Source organism: Electrona antarctica, assembly GCF_951216825.1.
Source record: "Electrona antarctica genome assembly, contig: scaffold_46, whole genome shotgun sequence".
Classification (NCBI taxonomy): domain Eukaryota; kingdom Metazoa; phylum Chordata; class Actinopteri; order Myctophiformes; family Myctophidae; genus Electrona; species Electrona antarctica.
Window position 1 is genome coordinate 366655 of NW_027637253.1, and position 27022 is coordinate 393676.

The window sequence follows — 27022 nt, forward strand, 5'->3', positions numbered from 1 at the left end:
ACGTCATTATCCGTATAATAATCATATCCTATATCCATCATTACATTGCTATTAACAACAGAGACACAATAACAGCAACAACTGTATTTGTGTAAACCTGGAAAACCTGGACAACTTTAAGTCATTGTTCAGGTTGTGTTGCTCTGAGGGAATGAGGAGCATGCAGGTGTTAAAATGTAAACAGGCTAAATGATGATGGCTGATGCTTCATTCACTATAGACAATGCATTCAAATGCAGAGATTAAACGTGTTAATGGTCACTGGTTGTCTGGCATTGGACAGATCACCTGTTAATGATCACATTATGGATGAACTGAGACCATGTTACACCTCTTTGAGTTTCAACAGAACTACAGAAATAGGTCTATGACACAGAACTTATTATTATTATCATCCTTTGTGAAATGTTAAAGGTGCTGTAACTTGTAAGGGATATGTTTTGTTAAAATAGCTCTACTAATCATTGCTATATTGTTTGTTCAGTAACAGAGGTCTTCCCACGTCTCCATACCCATTTCACTAACATAATTATTACTATTTCATAATGTGAAATGTGTTGACCAGTAATTGACCAGTACTATGAAGAGAATAAGGCCCATGGGCCAAATCTGAAATGGTAACCAGAGAATTGGCCATTTGAGATGCATGATCTGAGTAGGAAAGAGAGAGAATACATCGTGATGTCAACGTGCAATGTCAAATATAAAATAAAAAGAGACAGAAATGCCTCATAAAGTAGAAAAAAATAATTAAAAGTAATACAAATCACTCAATGTCAGTGTTTTCAATGAATCTGATGAAAGGAGATGTAGTTCGCACACTGGCCTTGAGCTCAACATTTTTATTTCATGGAGAAGAGGATACAACGTTTCGACCCCTTCGGGTCTTCGTCAGGATATGTTCAATTAATCTAACATGGTTAAAATGGTGTTTGAAAATACAATGGGAAGCTTGTATATGGACGTCTGTGACTCCTTTCATATATTTGACCAATGGCTGTAGCCATAATATATAAGGTACACAATATGTATTTTTTATGTTTTATTTCATCCATACTTACACATGCATGTACAAAATGTGATTACGTGCTAATTTCTTCCCTGTCACAGACAATGTGTCATTAATGTGTAATTTAAAATGTCTTGAAAATGTCCAATAAGAAAATCAACAAAAAATCATTTGGGTTTCTCTCCAGTGTGAATTCTCTGGTGGCTTTTAAGGTTTGCCATTTGAGAGAAGTGTTGTCCACAATCATCACATCCATATGGTTTCTCTCCAGTGTGAATTCTCTGGTGTGTTTTAAGACTGTCCATTCGAGAGAAGCGTTTATCACACTGATCACATCCATAGGGTTTCTCTCCAGTGTGAATTCTCTGGTGTGTTTTAAGATTTCCCATTATAGAGAAGTGTTGTCCACACTCATCACATCCATAGGGTTTCTCTCCAGTGTGAATTCTCTGGTGTGTTTTAAGATTTCCCATTATAGAGAAGTGTTGTCCACACTCATCACATCTATAGGGTTTATCTCCAGTATGAATTTTCTGGTGTGTTTTAAGGCTTGACATTTGAGAGAAGTGTTGTCCACATTGATCACATCCATAGGGGTTCTCTCCTGTGTGAATTCTCTGGTGGCGTTTAAGGCTGGACATTTCAGAGAAATGTTGTCCACACTGATCACATCCATAGGGTTTCTCTCCAGTATGAATTTTCTGGTGTGTTTTAAGGCTTGACATTTGAGAGAAGTGTTGTCCACATTGATCACATCCATAGGCTTTCTCTCCAGTGTGAATTATCTGGTGGCTTTTAAGGCTGGACATTAGAGAGAAATGTTGTCCACACTGATCACATCCATAGGGTTTCTCTCCAGTATGAATTTTCTGGTGTGTTTTAAGGCTGTCCATTCGAGAGAAGCGTTTACCACACTGATCACATCCATAGGCTTTCTCTCCAGTATGAATTATCTTGTGTGTTTTAAGATTTCCCATTGTAGAGCAGTGTTGTCCACAATCATCACATCCATATGGTTTCTCTCCAGTGTGAATTCTCTCGTGTCTTTTAAGATCAGACAACTGAGAGAAGCGTTTACCACACTGATCACATCCAAAGGGTTTCTCTCCAGTATGAATTATCTTGTGTGTTTTAAGATGTCCCATTGTAGAGAAGTGTTGTCCACAATCATCACATCCAAAGGGTTTCTCTCCAGTGTGAATTCTCTGGTGTGTTTTAAGTCTAGACATTGTAGGGAAGCGTTTACCACACTGATGACAGCAGTGGCATTTTTGCTTAGCCAAGCTTCTTTGTTCATTCACCTCTGGTAGAACAGGGAAGCCAGACTGATGATGCAACACTGAATTGGAAACAAAGACAAAGGAAATGTTGTTTAGAGGCATTCCTGGACTTAAAATGTGACCACACGCGATGTACGGACTGCCATTGCGGGGGTGGCAACTGTTGAGGACAGCTGGAAAACTATTTTCTTTGTCCTTTTTTATTTTTCTGTCTAAAATAATCTGAAGCTATATTATTATTCATGTCATGTTAGCGCAGGTCTGAAATAAATGTCAGAGCTGATAGACATATAAATATGAAATAAATGCTTAAACATGTCACTATGTCTAATGTTATAACCATTGGGTTAACCAATGCTAACTAGACATACGGCTTCCCTGCTAAAGTATGCAAATTCCGCTAAAATCCGCCTTTTTGTACACAATCGTTTTGGAAGATAATACTAGTCTTTTACTAACTGGCTAACAGAAATAGCAGAGAAAGAAGTATTAACAACGTAAAAAGTGTGTTTATTTTGGTCCGCCTAAAGCTAATTCATGCTAATGTTCCAGCTGGGGGCACTGGTGACCACAACAATGGAAAATGCGGAAATGGCTTCCTATTTCCAATAGCAGAAGAAGAAGACTCGAATGAATGTAATGTAAACATTGTAACATTATGTCACCATAACGTGGTTATTATTAGTTGCTTTGGAATGTACCTGCCATGAAAATTAAGGTCATAATAACGCAGATCGCATCGATATGTAATATAGCGCGATAATGTACTTGTTTTAGCTACAGGATTGATATCAATATATTAGCTAAATGTAGCTAACGACTATCGTTGCGGGGTTGCCAGTTTCTGCGAGAGAAATAAGCAACCCGGTATATGAAAACAAGCCCAAAATAAGTTCAAATCCCGGTACCGACAACAAATAGCCGATCTATATGCATACAAACAACAAATCTTGTGTCTGGCATAAATTATTTTCAGATGGGGGTCTGCAGACAAATAATAATAATAACAGGCTAATGAAACAGGAATTAAGAGAAGAGCCAAGAGGGCACAATTTGTGCTGGGAGAGTTTGAGAGCAAACTGTCCTGTTGTCTGTTGGTTACTGTTTTTTTTGCATTCATATAGCTCTTTTATTTGTACTCATCTGGAACATTTACATAGGCCTAATTTATCTGCCACTGTTATTTTCCCTTTTTCATACTACAAAATGCCAAATAAATACAGTAGCCCATTTAAAAAAGGAGAGATAACAACATTCTCTAATTGTGTAGACTTATTGTAAATTAAGTAATGCAGATGTTTAACAATTATGTATATCTTGAGTGTAAAATTAAACAAAATTGACCTTTTAAGGTTTCTTTTTACACTTGATAGTTAAAGATCTAATAAGGGTCCACTTGGTTACCAACTCTCCATAATCAACTACACTTTAAAAACAAGCCCAAATGATCAACTACACTTTATTTTTGTCAAATACATTTTTATTAACAGGTTATAAATTATAAAATTGGTACAGTAGGCCTATGCATTATTTTTCTTTAGAAACAAGGCCAACTAATTATAATAAGCAGACATGGCAACACTGCTGGTTGACTAATGGAGGAATGAAGGGAAAACAGCGCCCCCTAAAGTCACAGATCACTGAACTAAAGCTTAGAAGTCCATTTTCTCTGCTTGGTCTTTTTTCCACTACTCCTGCAAGACATTTCTCTATAAGCCATATCTCCAAAACTGGTGGGTCAAACTGAACAACCAATATGTCAATTTGAAGCTATGATTCCCTGCTTTCATATGACATGACAAAACGAAAATTCAACGTCACAAATAGCAAGACCTATAGTGTTAAGTTAATGTACCCCATTATCAATTTAGCATCCATTTATAATTCGATTCTACAATCATTTTATATTTTAGAAAATACATGACAACGGTAGTCAATGCTAAAATAAATCAAAACAAACAAATTACTAGATAAAAAGAACATCCTTATGGCATGCTGTATATCCATATAGACACAGTAAGTAACTTACAGAGGTCTTGATGATCCTTGGGTGTGTTGAGAGAGTTCATCTTCAGCTGAAGTCTGGAGTCCACAGTCAGTTGTGATCAGAAATGTATAGATATCCTGGAGGAGTTGTGGAGAACAACTACAAACTCTTCTTATACTGGAGAGCCTGAGGTGGAACCACTAACTGCTTGGTGTTGATTGGCCAAAGAGTGGAACAATACAGTCATCAGCCACCAATCTCAACCTAACAAACTGCTGCATGTGCTCCACCCCTCTCTGACTCCTCCCCCAGGTCATGCTCTATGCAACATTCTAGAAATAAACTGCTAACTGTGAGATTGCTTTGTAAGCTTCATATTTAATATATGAATCTATCTATATCCAATATAGAGTATCTGGCTATCTGGATAATATATGTATAGTCTAACAATATTGAATAAGTGGATATTAATTATAAATATAGCTGCAAGCAGCGATAAAGCGGGACCAAGATAGAAGAAGAACAATGCGCAATAAGAACAACATGCACAAATGAGACTGACGAGCTGAGTTGTCGGTTCCGGGATTTGAACTCACAACCTTGTGGACCTTGGTAACAAGAAGGTGTGTCCTCATTTTAGGCATGTCTTTATCCATTACTACAGTGTGTTTTCACGCACAGTTAAAGTGTGTGTGTGTGTGTGTGTGTGTGTGTGTGTGTGTGTGTGTGTGTGTGTGTGTGTGTGTGTGTGTGTGTGTGTGTGTGTGTGTGTGTGTGTGTGTGTGTGTGTGTGTGCCTGCCTGCCTGCCTGCGTGCGTGCATGGCTGCGTGGCTGCATGCGTGTGTGTGTTAGGCAGACAATCGTTCATAACCATAGATTTGGATTGAAGATCATCTCTTTAGTTGTTGTGGTGTTTAACATAAGGTGGCTATTATCACACCAGTCTTTAAAGTTATTGATCTCAATGATATAGCCCACAGGGCGTTCAACAATATGTCAAATGTAATCAACTTCAATATTTCTATAGTTGAGTCATCACAAACCTTGCAGCACACAATGCATAGACTGAGTTGTCTTTACCCGGATTTGAACACACAACCTTGTGGTCCAACGGCGAGAGCTCTACCAACTGAGCTATGCAGACAGTCAGTTGACTCATTCTAAACAGTCACATCATTCAGTATTCATATAGGTATTAGGTGCAGAAGAAGTTTCACAAAACAGCAATTTTCATTGGTTCATAAAAACTTCATTTTTTCACTTAGAAAAAATGTGCTACGTTTATTTGTCCGTATAGGTCCAAAGTTCACGTGTAGAAGTTTTCGTGCATTTTGAGCAAAGATTCTGGGAGGAGTTACATTTGAACTGTTTTTCATATAATTCAAAATGGCGGGTGATCTAAAGGTCAGAGGTCAAAAATCAGAACACGAAAGTTGTTCAGCATGAGGAGACGCATATGGGTATCAAAGTGTCATTGCCAACGGTCAAACTGTTCATGAGCTATGCACGTTCAAAGTTAGCATTTTAAATTGAGCGCTATAGCACCACCATTTGGCCAATCGTCTTGGGCTTCGCATATTCACCGTTTGGCATGGCCCTCTACCAGATTACCGCGTTTCGCGAAAACCGACTGCACCATTCAGTCAGAACAGCTATTTTTGGCGGAAGAAGGAGAAGGAGAAGGAAAAATATAGCTGCAAGCAGCGATAAAGCGGGACCAAGATAGAAGATGATATTACAATCCTTAGTGGTCTAGGGGTGGAAAAGGATGCAATACTGTTGGCGAGTGAAGATTCGCTTTATTAATGGCCTTTTAAAGGTCAACTTAACGTACAAAGTTACATGAATTTACATTTCAACTTAACAGACAATGAACCCTGGCACAAACCAATAAACAATCAAAATACTTCTAACCTAACGTTTAAGTACACACTCACTTACCTAACATAAAATAAGGACAATTGAGATCAAGTATAATCTTACTACTCTAATCTAGCCTCTATCAAAAGTGACTGTTACAAAAAGCTGGTGCCAGTAGTTCTACAAATAAAGTTGAACTGCTTAACAGTAATCGGACAGGAATCAGTCAACCAACGGCTGCCCTGAAACTCTTCATTTTAACAGTCTTCTAGCAAGTTCAACATTTACCAAACGTAACATCACAGAACATTAGAGTGCCGAAGGGTGTGTAGGCCACGCACCTGGTGACACCAAACTTTTGGGCACCAGCCTATAGACCACACACCCACCATCTCCATGGACAGTGTCTAACACACTGCCCAACGCACACAGCTGATAGCAGTTCTTAAATAGGGCCCAGGTGGACAGTCTTCTTCTGATGATTGGCCGAGCTTGATGAGGCCACACGAAGCAGGTAGGTCTCCTCCCACACACAGGACCTGAGACTGAGGGCTGCAGTCAGTAACAAACTACATACTTGCACACACACACACACACACACACACACACACACACACACACACACACACACACACACACACACACACACACACACACACACACGTGAGTGTAACACCCCCTCCCTCAAAATCAAACAAAGTTTGAACAACATTTACATTCTGGGCACAACCCTCCCAAACACATCAATTACGGGATAAACCAGAATTACCTTGGTTTACATTGCTTTAGCTTGAGGTAGCCTCAACCACACTCTAGTGAGGAGCACGCCTACTAAGACGCCCCCTGCACTCTATAACACACAGAGTTAGCCACAACTATACTCTAGTGAGGAGCACGCCTACTAAGACGCCCCCTGCACTCTATAACACTCACAGAGTTAGCCACAACTATACTCTAGTGAGGAGCACGCCTACTAAGACGCCCCCTGCACTCTATAACACACAGAGTTAGCCGCAACTATACTCTAGTGAGGAGCACGCCTACTAAGACGCCCCCTGCACTCTATAACACTCACAGAGTTAGCCACAACTATACTCTAGTGAGGGAACACCTATTAACACAAGACACCCCGTGCACTTTGCACACACAATCACTGAATTAGTCAAATACATGACAACTGAACATACCGAGTGGGTCACAAAGGAACATTTGTCGCATGTCTTCTATCATGAAAGGGAAAAAAAAACACCACCTCCCATTTATCTGTATGGCTTGTTAAACCCTGCCACCTTCCCTCCACCCCTCAGCAACAAAAAACCCTTTCACATCTCAACATATGGATATGATATAATCAACACTGATTCATCTTGGTACATGGGGTTATATAGAATAACCTCTCATATTAGAATTAATTTGAATGCCAAACAAACCAGAACACTGGCTCAAGCACATTTTACAACCCAAATGAACTAATCACCGAACAGGGAACATTCAAAACATTTCTTTTCATGGCAAAAAAAACACTCACGAGCCTCAGAAGAGACATTACCATTACCGACTGCTTGGGTGACATTTGTTTAGACCGGTAGATGGTTAGCAAATTTCAGCGTGCACAGAGTGAAAAATGGGACGGTATGTTAAAACAAATTTGTCATCGCAAACATCAGCTTTAGCAGTACTCTACTTTTTTTCTTCTCATCAAATATACAAGTTGAGTATTTTGCCCAAGTACCCCAACTTGCAAACCTTCTCTTAAGCAAACTCAACATGACTGGTTAACAGATTCTTTCAAAAAACATAACAAGCTCCACACAGTTTAAGTCCAATTACCTGTGGCAGCAACACCTTCAAGAGCATACTCTCACCTCAAGACAGCGGTACCAAGGCAATATATGACTGCTGATGTCCAACAGCTCAGGAGTACCAGAGACACATGCCCAGGGGTAGTAGACCTTACTGACACATCTTCAGACTGGGAGGCAGGTTAACCTGTTGGAATTTACCCGAACAACACTCATGCATTATAGCATTCCACCCCTCAGAGATGGAGGACATTCCCCTCCCAGTCACATTATCCGGTTGCACTTAAGCCATGGGGAATACACACCCCATGGCCCTGAAGGACAAACAAGGAAGCATCAGCCTCCGCCTCCCCCTCCTTATTCAAACCCTCAGATGCACTCACCGCTGCTCCTCCAGGTGACAGTTCCAGGATACCCCTCTCCATGATTCATCAACACAGCAGCCAATATTTACCTCTCTGGCACCAGCAAAATGACAATTTCGCACTTTAGAAATGGCCAATGGTCAAAATTCCTTAGCAATCTGCTAACCAAGCCAAATCAGTCAAAATACAAATCTTAATAAAAAACCCCAGTTAATAAAACTCTGCTTCACTCACCAATTTACGAGCCCCCAATATATTACAATCCTTATAGGTCTAGGGGTGGAAAAGGATGCAATAAGGTGGTAGGTGAAGTTTTGCTTTATTAATGGCCTTTTATTGCCTCTTTTAAAGGTCAACTTAACTTACAAAGTTACATGAATTTACATTTAAACTTAACAGACAATGAACCCTGGCACAAACCAATAAACAATCAAAATACTTCTAACCTAACGTTTAAGTACACACTCACTTACCTAACATAAAATAAGGACAAGTAAGATTATACTTGAGATCAAGTATAATCTTACTACTCTAATCTAGCCTCTATCAAAAGTGACTGTTACAGAAAGCTGGTGCCAGTAGTTCTACAAATAAAGTTGAACTGCTTAACAGTAATCGGACAGGAATCAGTCAACCAACGGCTGCCCTGAAACTCTTCATTTTAACAGTCTAGCAAGTTCAACATTTACCAAACGTAACATCACAGAACATTAGAGTGCCGAAGGGTGTGTAGTCCACACACCTGGTGACACCAAACCTTTGGGCACCAGCCTATAGACCACACACCCACCATCTCCATGGACAGTGTCTAACACACTGCAAACGCACACAGCTGATAGCAGTTCTTAAATAGGGCCCAGGTGGACAGTCTTCTTCTGATGATTGGCCGAGCTTGATGAGGCCACACGAAGCAGGTAGGTCTCCTCCCAAACACAGGACCTGAGACTGAGAGCTGCAGTCAGTAACAAACTACATACTTGCACACACACACACACACACACACACACACACACACACACACTGTAATGGGAAAATGACATTTCAATCCATGTAACCTTTCTTGCTCACATAGGTAGAACAGGAGGCCATCTTCCACCTGTTACCAGCAGTCAAAAGCCTATTTGTGTGAATTCTAGCAGACTGGAAAAGACCATATAAAGTCATGTGTTAAATGAGTGTCCTGTTCTTTTCCAACCATGTGTTTGTTATTTTGAGAACTCTCGAGCTGTATAAGAGAGGGTGTCAACCTGTGATTGGGAGATGTCATGATACATTCGTGTGGATGGCATTCTCCAGGAGCGCTCTTGATTAAACCCGTGATTGTGTTACCAACACTTTTAACCCTTTATTTGGTTCTGGACTTCGACTTCATTACACTTTGATTATGAGTTAAGGTTCCCACTACATTTATGACGCAAGTGAGCAAGGGTCGTGTCATTCTGTCCGTCCGCACACTCTTTTTTCATTGAATCAGCTGCAGCAAGGCAAATACGCGCTACTCAAACGCAGTGACGTGCCGTTCCGTGGACTTGGAGGTGTTGGATGGGCAGGTGACCACGTCTTTTAAGGTAAGAAAGTGTTGTGATACAATCCGTAAAATAGGATGATTAGTTTTTGGTAAATGTCAATACTCCGAGTGGTGACAGTCCCTCGTCTTAAAAGTGTGTGGTAAATACTCCGAGTGGTAACAGTCCCTCGTCAATATTTAAAAGTGTGTGGTAAATACTCCGAGTGGTAACAGTCCCTCGTCAATATTTAAAAGTGTATGGTAAATACTCCGAGTGGTGACAGTCCCTCGTCAATATTTAAAAGTGTTGGTCGTATAGTTTAAGAAGTGTATAGTTTAAGAAGTATAGTTTAAGTTGAACATAATTTAATATGTATAGTTTAAGAAGTGTATAGTTTAAGAAGTATAGTTTAAGTTGAACATAATTTAATATCGATAATCGACATGCCGATGTAACATCTCGTTCACGTTGAAAGAGTATAGGCTTCGTACGGGTATCCTGTATTGTGTATATATGTGCTGAAAAAAAAAAAAAAAAAAAAAAAAGGGGGGACGTATGTATACATAGATTTGGGGAAGTGTGTTTATGTGTGTGAGACTGAACAATAGGATTTGTAAAGGGTGACGTATGCCTGAGACATGCATGGTATGAACGAGGTCATCCTGTAGCAAGCCACGGCTGAACAAACAAATCTGTAATTAGTACTGCAAGTCCCTAGGGCTGCAAATATCTGTGATTCCACGTGTGACAATTGTGGAAAAGAAGAAAGAATTAAGTGTGAAAACACAAATATACTCAGTGTGAGCCCAGGACTTTATTAGGTAGTTGACTCTGCTCTAATTAGGTAGTTGACTCTGCTCTAATTTCTGTTTCTTTTCTCTTTTGTGTTTTTCCCTGAGTCTACGGAGCAATGGGCAACCAGCAAGGTGGGGTGTCTCAGACGCTGTCAGGGTCAGCAGAATTTATGGTGGCCAAATGGGGAGTGGGGATCCTAGAGCAGATCATTTTATGGCACAGATTAACTGAAGGAAAGTTCCCACTTATGGGGACTTTAAGTACCTCTAAATTAAGAGAATGTAGGGAGTCCTTAGAGCAGTATGAGAGAACGACAGGGAAGAAAAGAAAATACATAGACTGGGATGGGTTCAGAAAATGGGAAAGGGAGGCTGAATGCAGAGAGAGTAGGCAAACAAAAGCTTTATTATATAAAGATGAGTGTGAGGAACAGGGCAGACGTAAAAGATTAAAGAATACTAGACAAGACACCCTTCAGCCCCCACCGTATGCCTGTGCCCAACCACCAGCACAGCAGGAGGGCGTGCAAGCAGTTGTCCCACCGCATCTTCTAGCCATGCAAGGCCTGCCACCACTTCAACTACAACAACAAGAAGAACCCCCAGCATTGGCACCACAACCTCCCCCTAACCCAGCAGGGGACTTGTATGCGGCAGCTGGCCTGCTAGCGGACAATGCAGCTGTCAGGCCTGACCCTGTGCTTGGACTGGACGATGAAGGGGTCGGGGGAGCTGTGGGGGGTCACCTTGGGGTGGGGGAGAAGGTAACAGCAGACTTATTGGAGCTTCCTGGTGCCGACATTCACGAGAAGGGAGGACAGATGGGCAAGCTACAACAGGACTTATTGCAGCTTGAGAGAAAGGTGGAAGGACTTTCTCTTGGGCAGGAGGAAAAAATGACACTTCGCAGTGACACGAAGCGACAGCAGTTGCTACCTTTGATCCCGTACCCAAACCCTCATCCTAGGCCAGGGCCGGGAGCAGACCAGGCCGACATAGCAGCCTATTCTGATATGGTACAAGTCCAACGGAACTGGACTCCAGATGAATTTAATGACATAGTCCGAGAATTACCCAATCCCAGGGTCGATGTGGAACAATGGTGCACAGCAATATTGGACTTGATTGACATGTATGAGCCGTCAGCGAGAGAATTGGAATCCATATTCCGCAAGAACTTTGGTTTGAAGTGGCAGCGTCTCCGGGGGGATTTTGACGTGAATGGGGTCCGAAATGATCTCGTCACGGGACAGTTGCAAAATCAAGGTGGCCTTTTTCACAGAGTGAGACAAGCCTTCCCTGTGCGTACAGATTGGCCAAAAATACACAGTACAAAGCAGCTTTTGGATGAGGCCTGTGACACTTACAGAAATCGAATGGAGGATTGCTTCCAGAAATACTGTGGGGTTGCACAAGACAATGCAGCCTACAATGACTTGCTAAAGACTGCACTGATAAATGGCCTACTCCCCTCAATTAATAATCGCGTGATGATTTCCTGCATCGGCTGGGAGACCAGACCCCTAGCAGAGGTGTGGACTCACGCCCAGCATGCCGAGCGGTACGCATTATCACAGGACGAAGGGAGGAAGAAAAAGTTGGAGTTAGCTCAGTTGATGTTTTATGGACAACAGGTGGGACAACAGACTCAGCAGAAGACTGGCAAGGCCCGGAAATGGAGCGAAGGGAGAGGGGGTAGCAGGAGCCAGAGGGGCCGGCAAGACTTCTTCTGCTTCTACTGTGCTGAAGATGGCCATATGGAAAGAGATTGCCCTATAAATAGGAGAGCATGGTTGCGCCGCACAGATCAGTGTGACGAGCCAGGGGCCGGCTCTTCACAGAGGGGGGGGCCTGATGGAAATGCGAGCAGGGACACACAGGCCCCATATCCACAGATTGGGTGGCACAGCTCGAATGACGATGGGGACACAAGGAGGAGCAACAAACGCCAGAGGGACCACGGAGAAGGACAGCAGGGGAACCACGGGAACAGGCAACAAGGAGACAACTGGGGCAGGCAACAGAGAGACAACGGAGACCGACGCCAATGGGACCATGAGGGTCGGGGCCAGTGGCAATATGGTCCAGGTGACAATGTGACAGTCACCAATCCGAATCGCCTATAGGATACGGGAGGAATGGCTGAAGGGGTAACTAGAGAGGTAGAAACTAAGGTCAGTCAGTTCATGCAAGTTTCAGTAACCCCAGATGAGGCCCCAGTCCTGAATCTTCTTGTGAATGGTGAGTCTATTTCTTTTCTTGTTGACACTGGTGCCAGTGTGTCAGTAATAAGAAGGGAGGAGATGCCTAATGCATCCCTTTCCTGTAAATCAATGACTACGATTGGTGCCTCTGGTGAGCCGTGTATAGAAGCAGTAACGAACCCATTACCAGTCGTACATGGCGACATTAAAATAGAGCATAAATTTCTGTCATCCACTGTATGCCCTGTTAATTTGATGGGGCGTGATTTACTTTGCAGATTTGGTGTTAAATTGGATTGTTCCAGTGACGGCATACTGTTATCCTGTCCAGCACTGGGACTCTACAATTTATCCGTCACAAAGGGTAAGCCCACAGACTGGCATTATTGCTGGGACCTTTCTGATGGAGACTTGTCTAGAAAGTTGCACAGTATGATACCTGAAGGTTTCACCAAGCCGGCACTATGGAGCTGCATTGCTCATTTATCACCATTCACAAGAGATTTGACCTATGAGAATTTCTGGTTCAATAACCAGAATCAAGATGACATACACTTAGGAAGAATATACACAAACAGGCAGTTTAGTGCTATATCTCTCGATTTAACGGAAACACAGATGTTGTATTATACAGGGAAAATCGCACACATACCCCTAGGGAAAACACAAGGGGAGTGGGGTGAGATAGGCCCATGGCTACAATTAGTGGTCCAGGCTCAAGATTGGCAGCAGGTCAACACAGAGACATTCTTTTCACCTAGCAAAAAGACATATTCTACCCTTTTAAATGTAGATTGCATGATGATTAGGACATCAACCAGCACGGAGTCACAGGAGCAGTTGTGTAAACTATTGGTGTTAGATAACACCCCAGAGCAGACATCCTCATTACTTGCACAGGTGCCAGACATTTTGTGGGCAAAAGACAAGTATGACATAGGTTGTATAAAAAACGCAAAGCCCGTTATTGTCTCTCCTAAATCAACATTTAGGCCGTATAAGGCCCAGTACCCTTTAAGTAAAGAGGCAGAAATTGGGATAGCAGAAGTACACGCCTCCTTGGTTGCTAGGGGAGCGATCATAGAATGTCCAAGTTCTCCCTGCAATAGTCCCATCCTTCCGATTAGGAAAGCGTCTGGGGCATGGAGATTTGTCCAAGATTTACGCATAATTAATGAGGCGGTGCACGCACCAGCCCCAGTGGTTCCAAATGTGGTGACTATAATGTCACAGGTCCCAGCGACTGCATGTTATTTTACGGTGTGTGATTTGGCGAATGCTTATTTCAGTTTGAAAGTCCATCCAGATAGCCAATTTTGGTTTGCGTTTACTTTCAAGGGTAAAAAATGGACATGGACCGTGATGCCACAAGGGTATTCGGCTAGTCCAACACTATTTTCAGAGGCAATGTCAACTAATCTTGAGGCTTTTGTGCCTCCGAATGGAAGCATTTTAATAGGATATGTGGATGATTTGCTTTTATGCAGTAATTCAAAAATAGCGTGTGAAGGGGACACCATCGCCCTGTTACAGTTCCTTGCTGAGAACGGACACCGAGTTTCTAAAGATAAACTTCAAATTGTGAAACAAGAGGTCAAATACCTAGGTCACATTATCACACCAGATGGACGCAGTTTAGGGCCAGACAGGGTGAGTGCTATTTTAGCCATTCCTCAAGCAACAAATAAGCAGCAGCTGATGTCACTCCTAGGTGTTGCTGGCTACTGCAGGCCGTGGATCCAGGACTTCGCGGAAATAACAGAACCATTGTCCGCTTTGATCTATGGTGGGAAAAAATTAGCTATGTCAGACCACCTAGAATGGACAACTGAGGCAATAGGTGCCCTGACAGTCCTTAAGCAGGCTTTAACTAAATCCCCGTGTCTTGGTCTGCCTAATTATGACAAACCTTTCCATTTGTTTGTTGCAGAAAGAGAGGGTTTCATGTCTGCAGTATTGACACAGACTCATGGTGACAGGCAACGGCCAGTGGGTTATTATTCCAAACGTTTAGATAGTGTGGCCAGAGGGTTAGTCCCATGCCTCAGGGCTGTCGAAGCCGCCACCACAGCTGTCTTAGCAACAGCTGACATAGTGGCAATGCATCCTTTAACTGTCCATGTCTCACATGCAGTACATGCATTGATTTCGCAGGCACGAACTGCACATTTGACACCGGCACGCCTTTTACACTACCAAAATGTGTTATTAACCATGGCTCATGTCACTTTGAAAAGATGTACAGTCCTTAACCCTGCTAATCTCCTTCCTACAGATGATGATGGAGAACCGCATGCATGCATACAATTAGTGGATGTCATGTCAAAGCCAAGAATAGATCTGACAGACAGTGAGTTGCCAAATTCCGACATAATCTGGTATGTGGACGGTTCAGCACAGCGGTGTAAAGACACCGGAGTGCCACTAGTGGCCTATGCTGTTTGTTCAGACACCTCAATCATTGAAAGTGCTAAACTACCAACACACTTATCAAGTCAGGCTGCAGAATTATTTGCGTTGACTAGGGCATGTGTCCTCGCGGCAGGTAAGACGGTGACCATCTACACAGACAGTAAATATTGTTTTAGTGTCTGTCATGATTTCCATGCAATATGGGAGCACAGAGGGTTCCTTACATCTTCAGGCAAGCCTATTGCACACCACGTGTTGGTAAAGAATTTGTTAGCAGCTATTATGTTACCTAAAACAATAGCTGTTTGTAAGTGCCAAGCTCACACTCGAGCATTAGACCCTGTATCACGGGGGAATGCATTTGCTGATAAGATTGCCAAGGCCACCGCCGTATCCCCAGTTGCAACCGTGCTACAAATGGCAGTGCTCCCAGCTCAAGTGGACCCTTTTTCTATTAATGATGTCTCTTTGTTACAGACAGGAGCGGACGCACGAGAAAAAGCACTATGGAAGAAAAAGTGCACACTTGACACAGACACTGGCATCTGGGTGGACCCTTCAGGTCTCCCAGCCATGCCAAGAAACGTGTTCCCTTATTTGGCTAAAATCTCACATGGACAAGATCACTCATCTAAAACTAAGATGACTGACCTTGTAAACAAATACTGGTTTGCCCCAGGGTTTACAACCTACGCTGACCGGTTTTGTTCAAAATGTGTAATTTGCATGACATATAATATCGGACGAGGCCTAGTTGTGCCAATGTCGGCCCAACCAAAACCGGATGGGCCTTTTGAATATCTTATGATGGATTTCATCACATTGAACCCATGTCAGCGTTACAAATATGCTCTAGTTATTGTGGACATGTGGTCGAGATGGGTGGAATGTTACCCATGTCGCGATGAGAGTGCCAAAACAGTGGCCGATATCCTATTACGGCATATTTTTCCAAGATGGGGGCTTTGTAGTAAATTGGGTTCGGATAATGGTTCTCATTTTGTAAACAAAGTGATCCAGAGTCTTGCAGAAAACCTTCAATTTGATTTAAAGAGGCATTGTTCTTATCATCCAAAATCAGCCGCCCCAGTGGAGCGGGCTAACCAGACTTTGAAGAATAAATTGACTAAATTGATGGCTGAAACAAATCTGACATGGGTACAGCTGCTTCCTCTGGCCTTAATGTACATGAGAGGACGTACACATGCGACACTTGGTCTGTCCCCTTATGAAATTTTAATGGGCAGACCAATGAGAATGACTAACATGCCTTTCCCACAGAGTAGAATGACATTAATGAATATTGACGACGAGATGATTAAATATTGTCTCGCACTTAACAAAGTCCTAAGGGATATTTATCCAAAGGTGAAGGCAGCGCTACCGGACCCCAAGGCAGGGCAGTTGCACAACCTGGAGCCAGGCGAGTGGGTGGTGGTGAAGGACCTACGCCGGCAGTACTGGTATCAACCGCGCTGGCTAGGCCCCTACCAAGTTCTTCTCATCACACCAACGGCAGTGAAAGTTGCTGAGAGGGATACCTGGATTCACGCCTCTCACTGCAGACGATTCGATCGACACCCATCCACTACCCCACACTGACCAGTATGTGCCTGCGTCGTGAGTATATTGGAGGAAAGAAAACAATGACACCCATATACACATCCAAGAATAACCCTTCCAAGGTCTCCTGGATCATGATGGCAGCTGGTCTCACTCTGTGCCTGGCAGTGTGGGTGTGGACGAGGGGGGAGGATCCAGGATTTTCAGGGTCAGTGAAAGACAGAGTCCGGCGGGACATCCATCACCCTAACTTGGCCATGTCAATGACGCTGAGTTTCGCGGTACAGATGAATTACACAAATTGTTGGATTTGTCAACATTTACCAACTAGTACGACTGCACCATTGTGGATGAGTATCCCACTGACAAGAGATGAATGGCTACAGTATGATTGGCAAGGGTTGAGTGATGACCACGTACTATGGGATCACGAGTGCCATAAGGGAAAGAATCTGGGGCTTAATCCTGGAAGCCGATACAGACAAATAGGAGTGTTTATAACGGTTAACCCATGGAGTCAATATGCAAAAGTGCTTGAGTTCATAGCAGCGGGGGTGAATAGAGAGAAGTTACCCCTGGGATTCAATAAAACTGTGATATTACGGGTGGGGGCATTACAATCTGGGACTGTGAGAAAATCTGGGACTGTGGGAAACGAGACTGGGGAGTTTTTATTCAAGGTTGAAACAATCCATGGTCAAACAAATTGTACTATACAAAATCCGGATTTAGTTGCATGTACACAAATGAAGTCTAGACCCTTCCTTAATTGCTATTCTGAAATACTATTTGACCCTAGAGGAAAGACACCTCAAATATCTGGAAAGATGACATGTCAGCCTTATGATTGTCAGAAGCACGTACAAACTAAAGCTTCCGGTCTTCATCTGCATGTAAAATTATGCCCATTCTGCAGGCAGCAAATGTAAAGTACTGTTTTACGGGACAGATCAACAAAATTAATGTACCTGTAGGTGAAAGTTCTTGTGAAAGTGAAACTATAATGATAACAAATCTTAGTCGCCCATCCTACTTACCAGAAAAAGTTTATGCTGTGTGTGGGGGAAAAGCGTACACGCATCTCCCTTCAAATAGCCAAGGGCTGTGTTATTTGGCCCGCGTTATCCCAATGATTAGAAAAGTAAATATGACAGAAATCCAAACTTTATACTCTGAGCACATGAGGAAAACGACTCGTAAAAAACGTACACTAAATTGGTGGCAGAAAATCCTAGGTGTAATAATCCCTAATTACGGAGTCTACAATACACAGAACGAACTTGAAGCCCTGTCAACTGTCTTAGAGAAACACATGAATGACTCCGACACAGCCGTGTCAGCTTTGGCACTTGAAGTGAATGAAATAAAGATTATTACCTTACAGAATAGGATGGTTTTGGATGTTATGCTTGCAAGTAAAGGTGGGGCATGCAAGGTAATTGGTACAGAATGTTGTAGCTATGTTTCCGATCCCTCACAAGCAATCGCTAGACTCCACAATGATACCCAGATGGGGGTGCAGGAGTTGCACAAAAATCATGGGGGGCTATTCTGGGGGCTGTTTGAGGATTGGTTTGGAGGGATTGGAAACACTTGGACACGTACACTGATTTTGATTGTCATGACGGTGATGGTATTACTTTTAGTGTTTGTTTGCATTTCAACTTGCATTCGAGCAGTAATGTCAAAAATTGTTGGACCAGCACCTGAGGTAATAATCCAACCGGTAAGGCAACAATGGGTACCACCTTTCAACAATAGTAATATTGTTTAAACTATAGGAGAAGTGGGGATGTGGGTGGTGTTTCTGATGTGGGATAATGGTTTGGGGTTAATTCTAATTTAATTCTAGATGTGTTTAAATTCATTGTTCTAAAAATTTATTCTAGATGTGTTTAAGTTTAATTCTAATTTAATTCTAGATGTGTTTAAATTCATTGTTCTAAAAATGTAATTCTAGATGTGTTTAAATTCAGTGTTCTAAAAATTAATTCTAGATGTGTTTAAGTTTATCTTTCTAATTTAATTCTAGATGTGTTTAATTTCATTGTTCTAAAATTAATTCTAGATGTGTTTAAGTTTATCTGTCTAATTCAATGCTAGATGTGTTTAATTTTATCTGTTTAAATTAATTATAGATGTGCCTAAAACTTTATTGGTATATTTCTCTATAGATGTGAGGTGATTTTATTTAAAGTTAAAATGAGAAAATGTAAGTTAACAGACTCATGGTAACTGATTCAAAGTGTTTCCCCTGTTATTGTGTAAAAAGAAAATACATTGTAATTATCTGACTTCAGGCCGGAATGGTGGTCGCTCAAAAAAGTAGAGAGAAAACAAAACAAACAAAACAAACCTCTCATGGGGGCCGTTTAGGAATTTCCTTACATAGAAAAATGAAGAATTAATAAGGTTTTCGCCTAGACTTGTTGTCAGATAAATAAATTTGAAGTGCTTAAAATGTCATACTGTCAAATGGCCATGAGAAATGGCCAGAGGGGGGATTGTAATGGGAAAATGACATTTCAATCCATGTAACCTTTCTTGCTCACAGAGGTAGAACAGGAGGCCATCTTCCACCTGTTACCAGCAGTCAAAAGCCTATTTGTGTGAATTCTAGCAGACTGGAAAAGACCATATAAAGTCATGTGTTAAATGAGTGTCCTGTTCTTTTCCAACCATGTGTTTGTTATTTTGAGAACTCTCGAGCTGTATAAGAGAGGGTGTCAACCTGTGATTGGGAGATGTCATGATACATTCGTGTGGATGGCATTCTCCAGGAGCGCTCTTGATTAAACCCGTGATTGTGTTACCAACACTTTTAACCCTTTATTTGGTTCTGGACTTCGACTTCATTACACTTTGATTATGAGTTAAGGTTCCCACTACAACACACACACACACACACACACACACACACACAGTGTGTGTAACATAAGCATTATGAAAGATCACTATTATTATTATTTTTGGACGCTTCTTTTTTTGTTTTTAATATTTACTTTGTCTTTTCTTGTTTATATTTTAACATGTTCGGAATGAATAAAAAAATAAAAAAATGGATGGACGGACCCCTGGACAGTATTTGTGCCACGTTGTGGCGTGAATTGAAGCAACAGTTCGCCTCGCAGTTTCGGATGCGACATCCACACCGTAGCCAGCTAAATACGTGCAAAGCAAGACGGGACTACTTTACTGTCTTTACCTGATAAATGGGGGGAGGTGTGAGATGATATAATTTAATTCTAGGTGTTGGTAGTCCGGTAGCCTCGGAAATCCAGACGTTTTTATTTCCATGGAGAAAAAAAAAAGTCTGGAATCAATTCGGCATACAGTAGCGCAAACGTCGCTCACTCTCTGCTGATTTCTGATCGTCTTGTTAAATTGACGCACACACGTACACACACACACACACACACTCCTCTCTCTATAATTTCATATAGGTATGGCTTTGCCCACTTATTTTGTAATGTCCAGCTCATGGACTATAATGGAAAGGGTAAAGGCCTATTCATAGTCTGGATTTTCGGTGGTGAGGTGACCACCGCTCCGGTGGTGAGCTGACCACCGGAGCTGAAATAACGTTGATCGGTGGTGAGTAAAAACAGAGAGAAGGGCTGGAGCGGTGGCGGTGGTTTGCTCTTCACCGCGGCTTGTGACGTCATGTTGTAGTTCGGTGGTCACCCCACCACCGAAAATCCAGACTATGTTTGAGCCTTTTGAAGTCAGCTTGGCGGACCTGGCAAGCCTATGGGCCGATTCATACTTTTTTTTAGAGCCGAATAAAAGTCGGTTCGGCTCTGTAGAGCCTACAATGTGACGTCATTTGACTTTTATTCGGCTCTAAAATAGGAGTATGAATCGCCCTAAGATGCTGCGACAGAAACATTCGTCAATCTGGCAAAGCATCCCTTCCAGCAACTAGATGTTGACTGCCAGCACTTCCGGGAGCTTGAAAGACTGACAAATCCAGTCCATCAACGAAAAAAGAAAATAACGATAAGAAATTACCACCCACCCAGGACTTCAGCACACAAAGCCATCAAGTGATTCCTTCTCCACAGAACTATGGGTAGGCCAAGGAAGAAAGGTCATGGGTTGCCAGTTTGGCTGACCATTCCAGAGGTTTCCAGAGCTTGCAGAGCTGTAAATTGCAAATGCAATTGTGACAGCTAGACAGAATGCACAGCTCCATAACATGTTTCACGTGACACTATGATGCATATTAATTTGTATTATTCATTGCATTAAAGGTGTTATTGATGATATGTCATGTTCTGTGACTTTAATAATGTCAAAATAAGTCAACTTTATCACATTTGTAAGTAATCTGATCATTTTATGATGTATATAGTCTGAAAAATACTAGGCGGATTTTCAAATATTTCATTGATATTGATAATCTTGCAATTTTATATTTAAAATAGATATTTGACAAGGGCTCCTAGGCTAAAATCCTTTAGTATGTCCTAAAGAAGCATCATACACAATTTGGCGTTTTTATCCGCAAGTGCACTATTCTCCTAAAAATGTGCACTAAGCCACTAGACTATGGGGGGGGTCTACGGTAGCCATGGGCGGCGGTGGGTCGTCAGGGGTAGAGTGGCCGGATGGTAACCGCAAGGTTGCCAGTTCGAACCCGCGCTCCCCCAGAGTCAGTGTCGAAGTGTCCTTGAGCAAGACACTGAACCCAAAATTGCTCCTGATGTGCTGGTTGGTGCCTTGCATGGTTTCCGCTGCCATCAGTGTGTGAATGGGTGAATTGATGCACAATCTATGTAAAGCGCCTTGGATAAAGGCGCTCTTTTTATTGGGTTCGATTACACCGCTGCTAATTGATCATATAGCATATAAACGTCAGTCATCCCGTTTCCAAATCACGCGCCACTTCGCTACAGACAAATCACTCGAGTCACAGCTCCTCCGACACAAAAAAACAAACAAAAAGACAAACAAACAAAGCTGTATGTGACAAGGACAAGAACAGCAATCAGCTACAAATGGACCATTACTGGAGAGAATTGGGAAGCAGTCGGTCGCTGTGTAGTTGGCCAGACACCTTGTACCTCCATAATTTAACTTGAAATTAAAACACATCGTTGCTGTCAGAAACCTGAGCGTCAACACTGTCACAGCAGCATCAGTGATGGATCAAGCCCTCCCAAGGCTCTGGCGCTAGAGGTCTCAACGGTCCTGGCCCTAACTGATCAGGGCCGTGATATAGATGTGATTACCCAACGTTCAGAAGACGTACCCAGAAGAGCCAGAATTAAGGTTTATAGACGTCTTTTCAAGACGTTAGATAGACGACATTATAAAACGTACTGAAGACGTGATTTCCAGACGTACCCAGAAGAGCCAGAATGAACAGTTTAGACGTCTTTAAGATGTTAGATAGACGACATTTATAATACATAGTAAAGACGTGATTTCCGGACGTTCAAAAGACGTACCCAGAATCAACGTCCATAGAAGACATAAAAACCTTTAAGTAGACGTCAATACAAGTTGTGTTATAAACACGATTTCTGGAAGTCTTCTGGCTATGTCTACAGAGACAATAATTCAAATTTCAAACCTTTTACTGAGAAACTTGAGAATTTTCCATCATGCATAGGCCTATATCTCCCCACATACAAAGTACTTCACATACACTGGTTCCTAAAGTGGTGTCCGGTGACCCCCAGGGGTCCGAGAGGTCAAAATGGACCCTTATGGGACTGCAACTCTGAGAGCGTACAAATGGTTGTTCCATTTGTACACAGAGTTATTCTGGCTACATTGCCTACTTGTAGCACCCAAAGAATCGACAAGGGCCCTGTGGTCGACTGATCAGTCATTTCTCAAGATCCCTAAATCAAAGCTCAAATCGCCCACACTGTGTTGCCCTGTTATTATGTGTTGTTGTTTTCGCCCTTGGAATTTTAGTATATTTTATGTACAGCACTTTGCTTCAACCCAGTTTTTAATATGCTTTATAAATAAAGTGGATTACCTTTAATTGCTGAAAATATCTTGGTCCCCTCGAGGGCGACTTTATTCTGCTTCCCCTTCCCCTTCAGATTAAATTTGGACATCAGGTGGTTGGTGAAGAGCCTAATCCAAGAGAAATCAATTACATACAAGATATACAAGTATCATTTTTGCCATCCATGCATAGAATGCATACTGGGAGTTTATTTCAAGTCACATGGAGAACTAAACTAAAATTAGTAAGAGAACCAAATCTAAATGCCTTAAAAGATCTTTAGACATTTTATTTTAATATATAAGAATTACAAGTAAATAATTACTTTACCTGTCGATTACTTTGTGCGTGCAGTCCTTGACATCCTTACCACCTACTTTGGACAGTTGAGAAACCTAAAAATAAAAGCATTTTCTTGTATTACGACTACAGGCATGAGCTGTGAGCACAAGTAGGGATCTAGTTAGAGAAATATGGGAAATGTAACCATTATGACACTGGTTTGTTTATGTTTCAATAAGCGTCTTGTCAGAATGCACGTGATTGGTTAGCCGATTGGCTCGTTTACATATGACGTAAATTTTCCCTTCATATTTAGCGGTCAATTGTCAAATCTTGAGACGTGTGGGGACAAAAACAGTTTATAGAAATGAAGACTATCTGGCATCTAACCCTGTCATGATCAATACAGTGCTTGTACTGAATGATGAGGCCAGGATTTGAAGAGTAATTCAAGACATCAATAAATATCCAACAGCTAAGAATTTGATGTATTGGTTTAAACTGTAAGTATGCCGAAATCAGACAGGGCATAATCATGTTTGGGCGCTCTGGTGTAACAGGTAGGGTTAATGTTAATCTCAGTAACAACTCACCATCCTTTGAAGCCGCCGTTGATCGTTTTGAACTTGCCAAGGCAACTGAAGCGCTTGACCCAGGTGCACCTAAGAAGCAGATTCAGTGTGTTGTAATACTCTTATTTCAAAGAATGACCTCAAAAGCATTAAACAAAAAGCTATGTGTCATCTCAACAACTCACCATCCTTTGAAGCCACCATTGATTCTTTTGAGCTTGCCAAGGCAACTACTTATATTTACAGTACAAGAGAATTTACAGTACAATACACATTTTTATGAAATAACACATTCTTGCGCAAGACCACCAGCCTACGTCAAAATCGTCACCACTTTGCCGAGTTACGCCAACTCCGTTCACTTCATGGGGCCAGTCCAATGGTTCGGCCTTCACAGTGACACACACGTTATTTCCGACCCTCGATGTCCAATCTCGCTACCTCTGCTCTAACCCAGCTCATCTTACCTCCACCCGCTCCCCCTCTGGCTGCTGTGCCGGCCAGGCGACCACACCACCACCACGTCGTGTTGACTAGACTACACTAATAAGGACCCATGACGGCAACAACCCGACACACACATCTCTCGCCTATCGCACGGCAAACGCCACACAACTACACTACGCTTGGTGAACGCAGCTAAAGCAGCTGTGTTCTTCACAGTACACCGTGGAGGATTTTCGTTTCGCATCGCGGGCCATGGCCGGACAGTCCGGACTTCAATTGACAAGTGCGCGAGTGAGTGAGTGAGTGAGTGAGTGAGTGAGAGTGTGTGTGTGTGTGTGTGTGTGTGTGTGTGTGTGTGTGTGTGTGTGTGTGTGTGTGTGTGTGTGTGTGTGTGAGTGTGAGTGTGAGTGTGTGTGTGTGTGTGTGTGTGTGTGTGTGTGTGGGCACATAATAATAATTAATAACCCATCCGTTTCTACACAATACTGGGTATAAACACACAGCTGAAACATGAAGTGGAGTCTGTCAACTCCCGCAATTTCCTTCTCCCCATATTGCGCTGCTACGTAACTCTAGGATGAGCCGCCCAAAGGGCGGCGAAATTCTAGTATATATAATTGAGCCCGAGGCCCGGCCGGAAAACGTCGGGCCCGTAAAAGTAGGGATGGAGCTTGATAACCAATACCTGAAAAAAATCGAGCATAGCGGCCCATGACGTCATGTTTAAACAATCAAGACAAGAGACGATCAAACATGGCACATGCTGGCACAAACATGTCAGTCTAAAAGTGCAGCGCTGCCCGGGTAAATAGAATTACGCTTTTAATGTGACATGCAGTACACATATTAACCTTTTTTTTTAATATATATATTATTGTATTGGTATAAAGGTCAATTACATTCCGTCTGTTAGAAAAGTACTGTATTTGAAGTCCATTTGAAGTGTTCAGCGGTAGCCATGCTCCAATATACAGGTAGGCCTACAGGTACAAAAAGTGGGAGTCATCATTGCTTTGATTGCTCCATTGATCAGGCACCATGTGCTACAAATGAGTGAGCTTGTAGATCGAATCTTTTCCCTGTGTTCTAAATAGAGCCGTAAAAACCTTTCCGCTGAGTTTTTCTACTCTTCCTTTTTTTGTGTTTTCAAATATTCTTTTATAATGTGTTTATGTGTCTGTGTCTTGAACTCTTAATGTTTATTTTTATTTTTTTAGACCGTCTACTTTGTCTAAAATAGGCCTGCGTGTGACATTCAAATAATGCGTGGTGCTTGATGATGCAAAAACTACCACCGATGGATGTTCAATGCAAAGTTCTGTCCCAGACATCAACATGTTTGAACTGAAGCGAGACTCATTGGAGCTGCTGTCACCACAACCTCTAACGTTAAAGGGGTAGAAGGCACACACCAAGCCGTGGCATAAAGACGTCTTTTCTTTTTAAAATAAAACAAACATTGTGATCTGATGTAGACCCTCAGGTCAATCTCACACAACAGCAACAGATCCAGACTGGCCATATCCTGGATTACACAGACATGGAGAGTCCTGTGACTGAACAAACACTCTATTACAATGAGTATATCAGACTATATAGCTTTATCCTTTTAACAAACAAACACACAAATAAACAACAATTCCCATGCTCAACACAGAGCCTAAAGTGATTTCACTTACACTCATAAGGCCATATAGGTAGCGCCACACCTGCTACATACATTTGTCACTGTTCATATGCAGCAAATTATGTACAAAATACAAATGTAACAGAGTTCCCTTTTCTAGTTGGTTCATACAATAGGAAGCTCCAAACAATGTCTCTCTTCACAGACAACTCCAGCCATGAACATAATTCCACAGTATTCTTATATATCTGTCAGGCAACAGAAAGGATAGGACAACGCTCCACACGTCCCAAACTCTTCTCCCTTCTGGCTCCAAAACTATGGAATGCACTTCCCATCACAGTCAGAACTGCAGCCTCACTCCCAATCTTCCGCCGTAGTCTGAAAACCCACCTCTTCAGACTCCACCATGGCCCGTAGCACTTGCCCTAGCCTAGCCCCTTAGATAGCACATTATGTAGACTTGGGCGCCGTTCACACCTATCAGACAGCCGTCTTATCAAAGTCTCATCAAAAACGGAGCGGTGAAACAGCTCCAATTCATTTCCAATGGGAGTCACGTGGTTTGATGAGACAAACTTGTTACATGGGGTGTGGGGGGCAAGACACAAGGCATGAAGCGAGCTGTAGGCGAAACATTGAAAGACCTGGGTGGGACTTCAGACAAGACAAAAGGGGTTGGGTTTACCCGCCAACCAATAGGAGAGAAGGTCCGTTTGTGACGCTACACTGGGCGGTCTTTTCACACTTGTATTTTTTTTTGCTGCAGTCACGGAAGAGGAAAGAGGCACTTTCGGAACGAAACGGATTTTATTGTAAAGTAAAGTAGTTTGGTCTGGTACAGTAAGCAATTCAACAGGAAAATAGAATCCCTGCCCGTCGTGGCCGAACAGAAAATTAAAACAAACATTATAATTCAAGGTGCATGCATTTTGTCATTCACTCCTAACCTAGCTCTGGTCCATAGCCTAATGCTTCTATGATTCTGCCCTGCGTTGGCAGAATCATAGAAGCATTTTAGGGTATGGACCAGAGCTACTCCCAACCCAGAAACAGTACAGTAGCATATCAAAAGAGATTGCATGCAAGCCATCAAATACTTCAGGTGTCGCGTCGACTCCGTGAAGTTTGGGATCCCTCGTTCCCCCTCGCATTAATTTGTTAATCCACCCGACCCATAATAAATAATCCGCCTGACCACAGACCAAAGATATAAAAGGACATCAGTGCTTTACACAGAGGATGCGAGATTAGGCTATAAATGAAGTAAGCGCATACTTTAAACCACCCCATATGCTTTGGTAGTTATATAACAAAGTTAATATGAATGCCATGTTCATG